The 17,050-nt window shown below is 47.3% G+C and overlaps 1 protein-coding gene and 1 long non-coding RNA gene across 4 annotated transcripts in view; both read right to left on the bottom strand.

Moving 5' to 3' along the window:
- The window catches only part of NRG2 (neuregulin 2), a 382,704-nt gene that overhangs the window by 244,679 nt on the left and 120,975 nt on the right, over positions 1-17,050 (bottom strand). The gene's annotated exons all lie outside the window — the stretch shown is intronic.
- Positions 788-13,393, bottom strand: LOC122172217 (uncharacterized). The gene is made up of 2 exons (XR_010590071.1): positions 3,514-13,393; positions 788-1,877 (listed from the first exon to the last, which is right to left on the bottom strand). It is a non-coding gene; the product is annotated as an uncharacterized LOC122172217 (long non-coding RNA).

The raw sequence follows: 17,050 nt of genomic DNA, 5'->3' as shown, positions 1-17,050 counted from the left end.
GAGTCAGTGCCATGGATGTGTCACCAGTCTCCTGTCGGCAACATCCCTTCCTTTGGGCCAGCCTCCGTTCCCTGCACCAGACCTGAGACCAGGGCTTGGTGCTCAGCAGGATGGTGAAGGGAAGAAATTCTCCACTCCAGGCCACAAGTTGTGGGGTTTAACCAGAAGATCCACATAGTCAAGCATGCACCAGCTCTGTCCCTCCCCAAGCACAGGTAGTAAAGAATGTGGAGCTCTGGGAGGGCTCCCCATAACCTGCCCCATTCCTGTGCAGCAGAAATCGTACCCATTTTGCTGCCCAAAGAGTGAGAGTATGTGTGTGTGGCGGGGGGGGGGGGGGGGGGTGGATGGAAGGGTGGCAGGCTGAAATCCTTTCAATAAGCATTGAGAAGTGTGACCAGGTGCCCATCCTGTGATCATGCAGCTGCACAAAAGGCACAATAATGTGACTTAAATAATAACACAGCACTTTTCATCCCCAGAAAGCGCTTTACAAAGGTGGTCACTATCATGATCCCCATATTGCAAACTGAGACCCTGGGAAAAGAAGTAGCTTGCTAAGGTCACCCAGCAAACCCGTGTCAGAGCTAGGAAGAGAACCCAGAGTCGCCTGAGCCTAAGTCTAAGTCTGTACTCTGTCCACTAGGCCACCCGTCTTCTGTACAGAAAGTGGTACACAGATCTCTTCTGAAATGTTTTGCAAGAGCCAATTCTGTTTACAGATTATCCAGCCAGATCCATGGGCTGAAAAAATATAAAAATAACAAGAAAAAGACTCACTGAATCATTTTTTTAAAATCTCATGGAATTTACTGAATACATGATTCATCAAACCATACTTGGCCAGCTTCCATCGCAAGCAATAGGGAAGCCCAAAGTGGGATTATTAACAAATGGAGATGCATTCAGATGGAAAAAGGCTTCCGTGCAAGCTTGAATTTTCCCTTTCCTAGTTCCAGGCCATTGTTCCTCTTCATGACCCCTCAGGTCCCAGTGAAACATGACTTGTTGGAGCTAGCCACCAGTCTTGCTGTCATTCCGCATCACGTGCAGCAGGCTCCATCCACATCCTGTGCTGTCCTTTCTGCATGTATAGTTCAATCAACTGGGCACCTCCCACTCCACGCCCGCTTTGCCCTGTAGGCTTTTATAAAGTGCCACGTGGGACAGAGAGAGGAATCAGGTCTGGGTGCAGCTTGCTAAGTGTGTTGTGTATCCTGTTGAATCGTGACCACACATGGGGAGAGGGCAAAGAGACCCAATCTGCTGCCTCTGCTTGTGCATCACTCCAGTCCTGGAAAGATTACAGCCATTATCTCAGGAGGATCTTTGAAAAGAGACCCACAGACAAGCACTTAGGCTTCCAGCAGCATTGCACGATGCATTTTTTATCCATCCAGCTACCTGCAAATTATCCCTCGTCCTTGTCCATTAACTCCAACACATACACTCATGCATACACGAGGACATGCCTCAAACACATCAGCCAAAGAAAACACTGGCAAAGCAAACAACTTCAGAGGAGCGGATGGCTTTTATTTTACCAACTTTATCCGCACAGAATGCACTGGAGATTTTGGGATGCTGGAAGCACATGCAGCCGTTGTATACAGTACAGAGCGGGGTGAACATTTTCAGAAGAGAAGGATCAAAATGGATAACAAAGGCAATACAACAATATAGCACAAGGAGAAAAAAATCCAACCCCATCCATCTGGAAATGATCCCGCATTCCTTTCCCCGTCAATCTAACAGGTGATTGACAGCCTCTGAACAACAATGTTTCAGGCCTATTTTCTCCCTGACCCTTGTCCACTGCCTTTGGATCTTCTTTAGTTCTGTGGAGAGTTCATCCTCTTCCTCGCTCGCCTTCATCCCTAGGAAATTAAAAAGAAAATCATGACACCTCATAGGCCACACGGGGCTTCCTCACTGTATAGGACGTTTCCCTAAACACAATCTGTACATCACTTGGTACACCGAGGTTTAAGCTCACCAGTAAATGCAAGAGCAAGCAAGTCCAAGATGACCAGTCCATCTGCTCTTGCTGTGGGCAGATCGGCCTTTCCCATGATACAATAGCAGCTCCACCTTGCCTTCCTGGCTCTTTCCCTGCCTAACATGGTGAATTAAGAAACACCAGACCCCAAATCATCAGACAGGATACGCATTCCCAGCCCCTGCTTCTTACAGCATCATGCTTACTGTCCAGCAGTGAACTGTGGATGACTGTTTATGGGGAATCGCTGGGCTTCAAAATCTAGGAATTCCCTACAGAAGTCACTGGCATGGGGACGACTAATGAGCAATCACATCCTATTCCCTACTGTCAGGATTCAATAGATCGGCTACTGCATTTTGGTTGACCTTAATAATAACCCTTCGCACCTCTATAGCGACTTTCTTCCATGGAACTCAAAACTGCCAGCATTAATTAACCTACAAAATGCCTTTTGTAAGGGATCAGCATCCCTATTATACACATGGATCAAACTTGCCCAAGTCCTTGTCCAAGCTGGGACTAGACTATGAGGAGTCGTTACTCCCAGTCCCCTGCTGACGATAGCACTAGCTAGATCTGATCCTAAACTGTCTTACAAGTATCGACAGATCATTCGTCACTATTTGTCATACACAAAGTGAAGCCAATATTGGAACAGTGTATATACTCAGGAGCGAGGACAATAGGACAGGATGGGCCAAGCTTGCAGCAGTTAGGCAAATGGGATGGAAGTAAGCAAATAAAAATGGAGGCTCTCGCAGAGCACGTCCTAGCCATGAAGTACACAGACTGTCTCACAGACTTTAAGGCCAGAAGGGACCATCATGATCATCCAGTCTGACCTCCTGCACATCACAGGCCACAGAACCTCACCCATCCACTCCTGTGATAGACTCTAACCTCTGGCTGAGTTACTCCTTAGATCTTGATTTAAAGACTTCAAGTTTCAGAGAATCCACCATTTACTCTAATTCTAACCAGCAAGTGACCCATGCCCTGGGCTGAAGAGGAAGGTGAAAACCCCCCAGGGTCTCCCAAAGGGAGAGGTGGAACCTCATCACCTGCATTCAGTTAAGCCAAGGCTTGAGTAAGCTTTGGGCAATGCACTGTAGGTAACAACACTGAACTGGCTAGGTGGATCAACAGACACGGGGAGCTCCTAGGTCTGTCCCATCTCTTATCACTAGGAGTCTGTCTCGGCACTAAGGAGGAGACTGGGAATGGCTCTAAGAAATCAACCAAAAAGCAAGACCGTTGGGAGCAACCAGCAAAGACAGATGGAGCAACACAACCAGTATGTCTCACAAGCTGTCACCTTAATGTTACATGATCCCAATTCACTGAGTCATATTCCTTGTAGAGCCCATTTCTCAGCTCCGGCAGGAACCCTTAGGGATACATTTTATATGCTGGCTGCAGTCGCAGCTCTGGAGCCCTGACAGCCACTCCATAAGGAATTCATGCCCATGCTGTCACTAGAGCTGCTAGCTGTTCTCTTCAGATGGACTCACCTCGTCTGCTCTGGCACGTCCCATATGTAGCCTCCTGACTAATTATACAGCATACGGATCTGGGATCTCTGAGGTCAGCTGTAGATCCACCAGGCTACCTTTCCCCTCCAGAACACCGGGGACAGAGAAAGGCAGGAATCATGCCATGTCTGAAAGAAAAGGAGAGATGGGGCCACACATCAGTCTCAACCTGAACGTCTGTCACTCCTGAGGATCAGATCATTATTTTGAGAGCACTTACATGAGAGATACCATCGCTCCCAGCACTGCTAAACAGGGCCATGCCTAGGTCCCATCCAGGTCACCGAGCACAGACCGGGCTGCAGGAGAAGCTTCTGGCTCTTGGCTCTGTAATGTTTTTGTGGCAAAACTGAAAAACGCTGCAGGAGACATTTTCATTTTGCAATTGTTGCCAACCGGTCAGGAGGCGCTGCCGATGAGGAGCTGCAGAGAGAGCTGGGGTGGAGGTGGAACATGGCCTGCCAAGGGTGCAGGGGCAGCCAGACCTGGGGTTTAGCAGGAGGGTTTCTGAGATGATGAGTGCATTGCTGTTTGTAGTGGGAAAGGGGAACGGAAGGAGGTTGGGGAGTGCAGGACCCTGACATGGGGGTGACCCCATTACAGGGGGGTCAAGGAGAATCAGAGCCATCAGAGATCAAAAGGCCCAATTGGATCATGGAGGCCTGGTCCCTGCCGGAGCAGAGCTGGTCCCTTAGGTACGGAAAAGACAAAGCTGGCACCAGTCAAGCCCAGGATGTATGCTAGCTCTGCCACAAAAGAGCTGCAGGGGACTCTGTAGGGTCGCTTAAAGGCCCTGCCCCTTCCAGGAGCAGAGCCTGCAGCAGCTGCATGATCCGACTTCACGCCGTGCTCATAGTAGACCATGGGGATCCAGCCAGGGTATTGTTCCCTCTCTGCCTGCTACACGGCTCCCCCTCCTGCCCATTCCTCCACCCCTTTGGGGATGGTATAGGGGAGGTATAGGGGATGCCCTTGGGGATGCTATAGGGAAGGCACCGCACAGGCTGGGGAAGCACTCCATGGCTGATGGATACCAGGCCCCAGAGATCCTTAAGGGTCCTGGGACAGAGCCCAGGGGTCAAAGAAACCCCCTTCTCCCATACAATAAGCCTGGGAGAGGAGAAAGCACCTCCCTTGCCCCACCCCCCACTGCACTGAAGGACAGCTGCCCCACCCCTTTCTTCTAGCCCTGATGGCTCAGCAGGGCTTTGCAGCCCTGGGCCTCTGTGCAGGACCCAGAGAGAGGCAGGCTGTGCAGAGGAAGGGAGTGGAGAGGGGAGGTCTCTTGTATGCTCCTTGTCTCCTCACCCCAAAGCAGTTCCATCACCTGCCCCCAGAGAGCAACACACACCCCGGCCACAGCATCATCACAGGTGAGGATCAGTCGGGCCACCGCGGAGCCGGCTTATGTGCCCCATAATCCCAAGAAAGCATGAGCCAGGGGTTCCTCGGTCTGGGAAGCAACAGAACCTATAAGAGGGACAGACACCGGTTCCCAGAGGCTTCTCCTCTCTTACTGACGTGTCCGCTGCAGCAGAACTCGCAGAGCCGGGAGAAGCAGCATCCGGCTGGGGCTCCAGGGTTCCAGACTAGATTGCTCCATATTCAGGCGACAGGCAGGCTGGAATCTGGTCAGATCTCAAACTAAGCCAGGGCCTGGCTGTGCTTGGATGGCAAAGCTCTGAGAGGTGTTAGGGGGCACTGTGCTACTATGGACAAGCCGGAAAACCAGTCTCTGATCCCACAGCAGGAGAGATCCCTCTGGCATCCTGGCCAAATCCCCAATTACACTTATCACACCAGCTCCCCTATATTCCCCCTTTACTTTCACCTGGAGAAGCTATTGCTCATTCCCTGTTAAAAACTGTTGCGTAGTGTTGCTGCTGCACCCAACCCCAAAGGTGTCTGCATTGCTGTGGCAGGAGAGTTATCCCTACGTCTACAGCCTGTAAAACGTTTCAGAGTCCTTGTGGATGAAAGATGCTATAGAAATATCTATTCTTATTCACTCTGATAAGACTAGAGGCAGTTGAAGTTGGAGGGTTATTCATTAGTAGGATAAAACAGCAGCACAATGGCCATTTCCAGGGTTGAGAAGCTGAAAAGAGTGATACTGAAAGAGACTAGAGGGGTTACTGTAAATGAGCCTGTGACATGACACAGCAGCAAAAGAAATGACTGTATATTTGGGCTATCTGTACACACCAGCACCGTGCCCCAGAGCTGAGAGGGCAGAACTCTGGGGAGACCCCACCTCAACAGCTGCAGGACTCTGGGCACCGTGACACCAGAAACAGATCAACAAAGTGCAGGGAAGTTAGAGGGATGCAACAGGGTGGTTAAGGGGTTTATGAGAAAAGGGTGGAGCTAGGCATGTATCGCAGGGCTAAACAAATCACTAAGTGGATATGCATCTAATGCAGGTATTTTCCTTCACTAATGTCTATGAGTTTGTAAAGTCAGAGCCTGAACCAGAGCCTAGAGCTCTTATCTCCAGCAACATACAGAAGTTTTCAGAGTAAATCCCCTAGAGCAGCCTGGCTAGTTCTTCTGGTTTCCTCAACACACACACACCCCAAAAAAGATGCTGGTGAGATATGGACATAGTAGAATGGTTTAAAATGAATGGCTCATACTCAGACCAGCATGGGGTACCCACTGCCCAATCACTGGCTTATCATGGGGCTAATGTCTGCCTTGGCTTAACAACCCAGACAGTTTCAGGGGAGGTGCACAGGCCAGCAGAAGGTTTGTTCCACAACTTCTACTGTCCATTGCCACTGAGGATCAAGATGGGAGTGGGACAGTCTGACCCACCTGCACCAGCTCTGCCAAGGTTCACACTTGAAAGCATTCGAACAACTCGCCCAAAAATGCCCTGATGCTCTGATCTTCAAAGATCAGACTTTTATAAATATCTCCAACTTCAACATTACCACCTGCCCAGGCCAGGCATACAGCGACTCACATCCCAGCTTGGAAAGACTCCAGAAATCAGGCAGCTCAGTAGGACAAACTTGCCCTTCTCTCTGCGGCATTGAACAGTGCTGAGATAGACAAGGCAGAACCAAGAAAGTAAAAGTGGGAAGCAGAGTCTGAGGGGCCATAGAAGACGATTTGTAGGCAGATGTCCTCCAAAACACACATCCGCTAACTCCTCCCCATCCCACGGAGAATTCCACTGGACAGTAACCACTGCATCTTCTATATACCAGAATCCTCAAGAAAGTGATCTCTTTGTCTCTTAAAGGCTGCAATAAAGAGGATGGTGATCAATTGTTCTCCAGGTCCACCAAGCATAGGACAAGAAGAAATCAGCTTAGGTTTCAGCAAGGGAAATTTGTTAAATATTAAGAAATCTTATTAACTATAAAGATAATTAAGCTCTACAGAGGTTGTGGAATCCCCGTCATTGGAGGTTTTTAAGAACAGGTTGGACAAACACCTGTCAGGATGGTCTTGGTTTACGTGGTCCTACCTCAGTGCAGGGGGATGGACAAGATGACCTCTGGAGGTACCTTCCAGTCCTGATTTCTATGATCTAGGCATTTATACTGTACCCATGACTTCTAGGCACCCAAACTCTGAAACTTTCCAACTTCTGTTGGGGAGACTGTGCCAATACATCTCCACACACACATTTTCTTGGACTGCCCATACATACAAACATTTTGGTCACACATACAATAAGATGTTGACCCACAATCCAGTAAAAAAAACCCCAACGCATCACATACTTGGAGACATGCATGAAATAGCAAAGGAAGATGTTTATTCAGAATCTAAGCAATAGCAGCATGGGAATACCTCACCACTCTGTGCTTCCCAAGAGACAAAGCTGTCACTACAAGGAGTAGGAGACATGGAACAGCTCACAGCTTGGACTGGACAGTCCCAAGATGGAGTTTGAGGAACGCTAGCCATGAACTACAATTAATTATCTCTTTAAAATATGTAAGAAACAAAGATAAACAGCAACCTCAAGCTAAAACGACATCCCACTGTAACTAGAAAACTGTGTTAGTCTCTCATTTAGATGCTGGATAAATAATGCTGACTTAACCAATTATAGCAAGTCTGCCTCAAACACCCATGTGCCTAGCTGTATAGCAATATGGTGCTGTCTATGTAGTTATGCAAAAAGAAGAACAGGAGTACTTGTGGCACCTTAGAGACTAACAAATTTATTAGAGCATAAGCTTTCGTGGACTACAGCCCACTTCTTCGGATGCATATAGAATGGAACATATATTGAGGAGATATATATACACACATACAGAGAGCATAAACAGGTGGGAGTTGTCTTACCAACTCTGAGAGGCCAATTAATTAAGAGAAAAAAAACTTTTGAAGTGATAATCAAGCTAGGCCAGTACAGACAGTTTGATAATAGGTGTGAGAGTACTTACAAGGGGAGATAGAGTCAATGTTTGTAATGGCTCAGCCATTCCCAGTCCTTATTCAAACCGGAGTTGATTGTGTCTAGTTTGCATATCAATTCTAGCTCTGCAGTCTCTCTTTGGAGTCTGTTTTTGAAGTTTTTCTGTTGTAATATAGCCACCCGCAGGTCTGTCACTGAATGACCAGACAGGTTAAAGTGTTCTCCCACTGGTTTTTGAGTATTTTGATTCCTGATGTCAGATTTGTGTCCATTAATTCTTTTGCGTAGAGACTGTCCGGTTTGGCCAATGTACATGGCAGAGGGGCATTGCTGGCACATGATGGCATATATCACATTGGTAGATGTGCAGGTGAACGAGCCCCTGATGGTATGGCTGATGTGATTAGGTCCTATGATGATGTCACTTGAATAGATATGTGGACAGAGTTGGCATCGGGTTTTGTTACAAGGATAGGTTCCTGGGTTAGTGGTTTTGTTCAGTGATGTGTGGTTGCTGGTGAGTATCTGCTTTAGGTTGGGGGGTTGTCTGTAAGCGAGGACCGGTCTGTCTCCCAAGATCTGTGAGAGTAAAGGATCATCTTTCAGGATAGGTTGTAGATCTCTGATGATGCGCTGGAGAGGTTTTAGTTGGGGGCTGAAGGTGACAGCTAGTGGTGTTCTGTTATTTTCTTTGTTGGGCCTGTCTTGTAGGAGGTGACTTCTGGGTACTCGTTTGGCTCTGTCAATCTGTTTTTTCACTTCAGCAGGTGGGTATTGTAGTTTTAAGAATGCTTGATAGAGATCTTGTAGGTGCTTGTCTCTATCCGAGGGATTGGAGCAAAACTACAGACTAACACGGCTGTTACTCTGAAATATGTAGTTATGGAGAATCCAGGTCAACATCTTCAAAGACCTAACTCCAAGAAAATATTGACCTCAGTAGTGGTGGCCCTATGCTTTTCTCTTTTTAAAAAGTGCCACCTTGAAAACCTCTATATCTGTGTGTGTATTTCTCATGTATTTTTACCCAGGTTCTTACCTGGAAATATCCAGTCAAAGCACAAATAAACTGTTTTAAAAGAAAGGCGAGGGGACACGGGTTGAATGAATGATCCCGAAGTCCCACTGATGTTTTGTGATTGAATGACACAAAGCAAACCCAGACAGCCCAGAGCATTCGGCCAATGGTTTTGGTTTGTATCTAATGTGAGATGGATTGATTATTAATTTCCAGGTTTCCACTTAAGTATGGTGTCAAAATCTGGCAAACTGATCCACAACTGACCACAGAATGATAAGTACAATGTTTAAATAGACCATTTCTGTCATAGGTCAACAACTGACCCTCTTATTGGAAGTCCAAGGGAATGAGTTCCCTGTGCGTCCTATAGTATAGTCAGCAGTTCATTCCCTGACTGCTTCCTCCAGGCCAGGATTTAAGGAAGCCCTGTGTGGTGCCATGAGACAGCACAGGCTGTATTAGCCTGGGAGCTAGAGAACCAGTGAGGACCTGATTCCCTTCTACGATGAGATAACTGGCTCTGTGGATATGGGGAAAGCAGTGGATGTGATATATCTTGACTTTAGCAAAGCTTTTGATACGGTCTCTCACAGTATTCTTGCCAGCAAGTTAAAAAAGTACGGATTGGATGAATAGACTATAAGGTGGATAAAAAGCTGGCTAGATTGTCGGGCTCAACGGGTAGTGATCAACGGCTCAATGTCTAGTTGGCAGCCGGTATCAAGCGGAGTACCCCAGGGGTCGGTCCTGGGGCCGGTTTTGTTCAACATCTTTATTAATGATCTGGATGATGGGATGGATTGCACCCTCAGCAAGTTCGCAGATGTCACTAAGCTGTGGGGACAGATAGATATGCTGGAAGGTAGGGATAGGGTCCAGAGTGACCTAGAAAAATTGGACGATTGGGCCAAAAGAAATATGATGAGGTTCAACAAGGACAAGTGCAGAGTCCTGCACTTAGGACAGAAGAATCCCATACACCGCTACAGGCTGGGGACCAACTGGCAAAGCAGCAGTTCTGCAGAAAAGGACATGGGGATTACAGTAGACGAGAAGCTGGATATGAGTCAACAGTGTTCTCTTGTTGCCAAGAAGACTAACGGCATATTGGGCTGCATTAGTAGGAGCATTGCCAGCAGATCGAGGGAAGTGATTATTCCCTTCTATTCGGCACTGGTGAGGCCACATCTGGAGTATTGCGTCCACTTTTGGGCCCCCCATTACGGAAAGGATGTGGACAAATTGGAGAGAGTCCAGCAGACGGCAATGAAAATGATCAGGGTGCTGGGGCACATGACTTACGAAGAGAGGCTGAGGGAACTGGGCTTGTTTAGACTTCAGAAGAGAAGAGTGAGGGGGGATTTGATAGCAGCCTTCAACTACCTGTAGGGGTGTTCCAAAGAGGATGGAGCTCGGCTGTTCTCAGTGATGGCAGATGACAGAACAAGGAGCAATGGTCTCAAGTTACAGTGGGGAGATCTAGGTTGGATATTAGGAAACACTATTTCACTAGGAGGGCGGTGAAGCACTGGAATGGGTTACCTAGGGAGGTGGTGGAATCTACATCCTTAGAGGTTTTGAAGGCCCGGCTTGACAAAGCCCTGGATGGGATGATTTAGTTGATGTTGGTCCTGCTTTGAGCAGGGGGTTGGACTAGATGACCTCCTCAGGTCTTTTCCAACCCTAATCTTCTATGATTCTACGGTTTATGTGTGACCAGCAGCCTCAGTAAAAAATCTCTGTTATATTCATTATGACTAAGTACTGTCTCTTCCCTGACAACCCAGGACTCTGTCCCTGCAGAACAAGACTGAGGCCCACAGGCAGTGTGTGTCGTGCTGCCCCATGTGCTGCACCCATTCTTCACAGCTCCCGTCTCCAGGGCCCTCAATCTGGCTTCTTGCCCCAGCGTTAAATTCTCTTAACAAAGAGTATGGAAAAGGTGCACAGAATGTCAACATCTGGCCATGGCACCGCAGCAAACAGGCACCCGAGGTCTGGGGAAGTGGGCAATATCAAGGAGAAATAGGAAGTCATCCACTAATTTATTATCTTGTTAGTCAGACCTTAGATGGAAGCTCGTTAGGGTGCAGCTTGTTGATCACTGATACAATAAAACCATCTGCTTTGTGTTTGGCAACCCAGGGCAAACAAAGGACATGTATGAGCACAGTCCAATCACATTCCACAGACATGCTACTCAAGCAATTTACAGCTCTGACGGGAACGTTACTGGCGCCGTGGGGATGAGACTAGGAAGGGGCAAAGGGGCGCAAGCGGCTTGCACTGGTTTGGATGCTGATAAGAGGCAGGGGCCTTTACAAAGGGAGGGAAGGAGTACAAGGAGCAGACGCGTAGTTCCGGTCACCTACAGAGGTGAGGAGGGTGGGATGGAAGAAGAGAGCATCTCTCTGTAGAATCCATAAGCCGATTCTGCTCACCAGGGAAAGAGGGCGGGGGGAGGGGCAGGATCAAGTTCACATAGATTCACCACAACACTGCTAGAGGGAGCAAGTAAAATGATTCCACGTTGAGCTGGGAGGATCAGCAGGAATGGGTCTCTAATGCAGACAGAGAATACAGATGCAAACGAGTCCCTTGACAGAAAGGCCTGGGCACTCGTCATAAATTATGCTGCGCCGCATCTAGCAGAGGAACACCCATTGTCCCTTGTCGGTGTCATTGTGCCATATGTTTCAGTTGATCTGTCAAACCCCAGTGAGCTTTTGTGGGAGCCTTCAGGTTTGTGCTTATCAGGGATTAAATCACCAGCATAAATCTATAGTTTGGCTTTTATTTTTGCTGGACATTGATGGGACCACTTAGGACACGGAAGATAAACTACGTGTAGGCTCCCAGACCCTCCCTGTGCCCCAGGGAGCTCTCCCCACCCCACTCAGGCACCCCCAGCTGGTCCAGACTTGACATCATGGTCCAAGCTCTGGTTAACCCTGTCTCTGCCACACACTCCTCACACAAAGGATCTGTTGCAGCAGGAGAGTTTTACAGCTCTCTCTCTCTCTCTCTCTCACACACACACACACATACACACAATTATCCACAAACAAGAATAGCTATTTCTCAGCAGGTGTGGATCAGCAAAGCTCCATCAACTTTATTGACTTCATTGATCTATATCAGCTCTGGATCTGGCCCAGTCTCTATTACAATTCTGAATCCAAAATTTTGCATCTTAGCAGAAGCAAATAAAACCATGAATCCTGGCCAAGAGGCCACCGCCCATCTTCAGCCCAACAGCTTTGTCACCCAATGGACTGTATACCATTCCACTGCACTTCTATCAGAATATCAGCTCGGCAGGGAACGGATGCTTGTCAGCCATATGGGTGTTCTCATGGTCACCGGTCACATGGGACAGACTTCATTATAAATATAAGTGGAGAATTTTGCATATGATTTGGGCAGCGGAGCCTGTGGTCCTGGAGTGAGCGTCCACCCGCAGAGAATTCTAGTTTGAATGTATTAATACTTACCCCTGGATTTCTCCATTTCCATTCAGGTTATTGGCCAGTTCACCATCCCCCCCATTTAGGACCACATTACATTTCCAACTTGCTCCAGCCCCTTATCCTAGGTTCCCATGGAAAATGCACAATCCTGAAGCCTCCTTGCTTTTCTTTAAACATTTATAGTCACCCCTTTGGGGACTAAGGCGAGGCCGTTCATGTAACAGAATCTGGACCAGCTGGCCCTCTTATGATCCGCCCTCAAAGCCTTTACCACATTTTGCCGTATGATGGCATGGGAATTCTCTTTGTAACTGTTTAGCCAGTGTTGCTGTCCAGCTCTTGGCATACAAAGCCCCAACTTCTGTCATCTCAGCTCTGCCCAGCCAGGATCTCAGCCAGTCACATGGTCTAATTCAGAACTAAGGGATCTGGTTCAGGCTCCACTATCCAACCCTCTGCAGCCCCCAAAGGTGACTCCTTCTTGTCTGGCGATATTGCTTTCTTTCCCCTGCACATCAGCGGCCTGGTTTCCAAAGGGGCAGAGCACCCGCAGCTCCACATGACATCAGTGGCTCAGAAGCTCTGAAAATCAGGCCATAAAAGTTTTAGCGACTTGCTCCCTCCAGAGGGTGCTGTAGCCAGCCCTGTCTGGTCTGTACCTGCTGTAATGGCTCTTCGAGGAGATTTCACGAGGGTCATTCATCTCCTTCCACCTCAGGGGTAAACCATCACACATACAGGGACCAGGAGAGGAAGGAATGATCTCTTGGCTGAAAGCAAAGGACTCAGAAGAGGACACCTTGGTTCTCTTCCCAGTTCTACTACAGACTGGCTGGGTGACCCTGGTCAAGACACTGAACCTTTCCAAGCTCCCTGTTCCCCCATCTGTAAAATGGAGATACCACCCAGACATGTATATGAGGGTTATTTCATTAATACACCTCTACCCCGATATAACGCTGTCCTCGGGAGCCAAAAAATCTTACCGCATTATATCCAACTTGCTTTGATCCACCGGAGTGTGCAGCCCCCCCCCACCCCCCCCCCCCGGAGCACTGCTTTACCACATTATATCTGAATTTGTGTTATATTGGGTCGCGTTATATCGGGGTAGAGGTGTATTTGCAACTCACTTTGAGATCCTCAGGCTAAAGCTGGCTCAGAATTACAAAGTACTATTATGATTCATTATTATCGCAGGCAGTGCAGGTACAGTAACTCCTCACTTAACGTTGTAGTTATGTTTCTGAAAAATTCAACTTTAAGCGAAACAATGTTAAGCGAATCCAATTTCCCCATAAGAATTAATGTAAATGAGGGGGTTAGGTTCCAGGGAATTTTTTTTCACCAGACAAAAGACTCTCTCTCTCTCTCTCTCTCTCTCTCTCTATATATATATACACACACACACACACACACACACACACAGAGTATAAGTTTTAAACAAACAATTTAATACTGGTACACAGTGATGATGATCGTGAAGCTTGGTTGAGGTGGAGGAGTCAGAAGGTGGGATATTTCCCTTACTGCTAAATGATGAACTAGCAATTGGCTGAGCCCTCAAGAGTTAACTCTCTCACTCTACAAGGCAGCAGGAATGGAGGGAGATATGCACATTTCCCCTTTAAGTACACTGCCTTGTTAATTAGATCAGCTTGCTGAGACCTCAGCTGCTGCAAGCTCCATCCACCCAGAGCCCTGGTGTGTCCCCCCTGCTCTATGGAAGATGGGGTAAGTGGGGTGCAGGAGCAGGGGGAGGGGGACACTGACATTAGCCCTCCACTTCCTTCCTTCCCCCCCACACAGCAAGCAGGAGTCTCAGGGAGCAGCTCCAAGGCAGAGGGTAGGAGCAGCACATGGCAGTGGGAGGAGGGACACAGCTGAACTGCCGGCAGCTGCTGCACAGGGAATTTAGGGGAGCGGGGAGCTGATGGGGAAGCTGATATGGGGGCTGCCAGTCCACCCTGGTTCCAAGCCCCCACCAGCTAGCTGCAACAGGCTGCTCGTCCTGCAAGCAGTAGACAAAGCAGGCGGCTGCCAAACGAGGTTAGAAGGGAGCATTACACAACTTTAAACAAGCATGTTCCCTAATTGATCAGCAATGTAACAACGAAACAGCATTAACCGGGACGACTTTAAGTGAGGAGTTACTGTAGTGATGCCTATAGTTAAGGTTACCTGATGCTTTGCATTATAAGACCTGGTTTTCAGTTGCTTATAACTGCCAAATTTTAACCATTGAGCCTGACTGGCACATCCAAATTTAGTGTATGCTTTTGACATTAATATCTCGGTGCCTCAGTTCCCCACAGTATTTGATAATGTAATTAAATACTGGCTCATAATGCAGATGCACAAGGAGGCTGAATTAAGATGGCCCAGGCAACACTAACTCTAGCATTTTCTAAAGTTTGAGTATTTGACTTTGCAATCTTAACATTCTTTAATGTGGTTTTTGCTATGTAATTATATAAAAACAGTGCACATGTAGGAGTCCCAGTTCAGTTCCTTACTACAGTTTTCATGGCACTCCTGTACTCCCAAACGTGTCCAAATCAAATATTAATAGCTAGTGTGTCAGAAAATTTCATCACATGCATCCCCTATGCTGCAGGACTGTGTCAGTGTAGGAGAACCAGAGTAAAATTGACCTGACAAACAAATGAAACAGGCAAGTCTATTTTAAATTGTCCAAACTGAATAAAATGCAAAAAAAATTGACTTGCAGGAAAAGTAAACTAGATTTTAAACATTCATTGACTTCTAATAATCTATGGTGTTATTAATTCCAGATGCAAGAAAATGAATTATTATTTTTAAATACATGATTTTAATCTGAGTGTCTCTTTAAACATAAAGTGGTAATCTTTTTACTTCTAAGTACCTAATTTGGGGGATTTTTCTGCAACACTGCAGCGGGGAAGAATTGCACCCTGAATAGGTTAGGATCTCACACAGTCCTTTTTAGTAAAACATTTCAGTGCACCATTAAGGACAGGTGCCGCCTATTAACCTTAATTAATCGAGTTGATTTTTGTTCTCAGGTGATGCTAATCAGCTAATAGGTCCTTAATTAGGCCTTGTGAAATGTCAGGCACAGAAAACAAGCCATTTAGCCCAGCCTGCCCAATCCAGCCCCATGCACTGGACTTTTTTATATTTATATCGACTGCATCCTCCCTAGTTTTCTGTGCATCTGGGAAAGCTGCAAATGGTTTGAATCAACAATCCCGTAATCATTTCAAGATCCTGTCTCTCTGTCATTCCCAGTCTAAAGCTGGTACTGAGCCATGAGTTTGTATCAGGTCTCTCCTGTCCCACTTTCTTGTAACTGGATTTCACTACATGGGAGTGGAGGCCTTGGAGACCTCGGGACTAACACACATGGTTTTCTAGGACAAAGTGTTCCAGTTCTGAGCTCCATACAGCACCCTAAGTGCAACAGAGACCCAACTCTTGCACTGGCATGTTTTTCATCACTAGCAACGCTGGCTATACGGCCATGCTCTGCATTCTCTACAGCAATGGTTCACTCTGTGAGCCCTTCCTAAAGACCCTCATGGACCCATGTCCCTTCCTGACACCCCATTCCCCCAATGCTTCGTTCTGCAGACAACCAGGGAGGGCTCCAAGGGCCCCGGTGATACAGGGACCAAAGTGTGAAAAACACTCCTTACACTGTGTCCCAGTGTCTCAGCTACTCCAGGGCCTCGGGCGAAGCTGTTAATATCATCCTGGGACCCCCTGGAATCCCGGTGCTGACTAAGGGCCAATATCAGATCCAGTTTCTCAGGCGTTCCCTGGCACACAAAGTGTCGCTTCATTTTGCGTCCTGTGATTTTCTTGCATCTCATCCAGCATGTTAAAATCTGGGTCCCAAACAGCCTCCCATGGCGAGATGACCACTGTTATGAGCATTCTGGAACATTTAGACAGATTGATCTTTAACCTGAAACGCCTGATTTGAGCAGCACATTGTTCCTTATGCAAACATACTCCCCACAGCCCTTACCTAGGCCATTTCACCCTACCTACCTTCTACATACTCCAGTCCCACTGCCCTTTGTTTATTGTCAGGGAGTTATAAAGCAGAGTCAGATGAGCAATGGGTGCAACACAGATCAGACTGGTGAAAAATGGATTCCTGGCTACCTTTGGGACTTACGCACCTGCTCAAACCAACCAAGGCTTTGCAGCTGACATTCCCGAGACAGGAGCTCTTGAGTACTGAAATCTATGTGGAGGGTCTGTGGCTGCAGAACTCACTGCCTCTGGCAGTACGGAGGAAGAGCCAGAGTTTACTGACCTTTACAGCACACTGCAAGACATATCTGCCCAGGAGACTGTTGCTAGTGTTATTTGAGATTGGTTGGTTGGGGGGTGGCTGTCTATTATGAGCAATGTAATTCACATATGATTGTATTTAATTTATGCTTTGCACCAAGGTCCCAGATCAAGCGATGAATTTAAAAAACAAAATGCAAAAGATCAGTCAGTCCCTCTTACTTAAGCTCTCCTGTAATACAATGACAAGAGGACAAGCACTGAGAAGCAGATAAATAGACACAAGGATTATTTAATGCATGAGTCACAGCCTGAAATCCAGATTCAATTTTTACTCAGAGTAAAATCAGAACAGAA

Source organism: Chrysemys picta, chromosome 8 (genome assembly GCF_011386835.1).
Source record: "Chrysemys picta bellii isolate R12L10 chromosome 8, ASM1138683v2, whole genome shotgun sequence".
Classification (NCBI taxonomy): Eukaryota; Metazoa; Chordata; order Testudines; family Emydidae; genus Chrysemys; species Chrysemys picta.
This window is presented reverse-complemented; position numbering and strand designations above follow the sequence as displayed.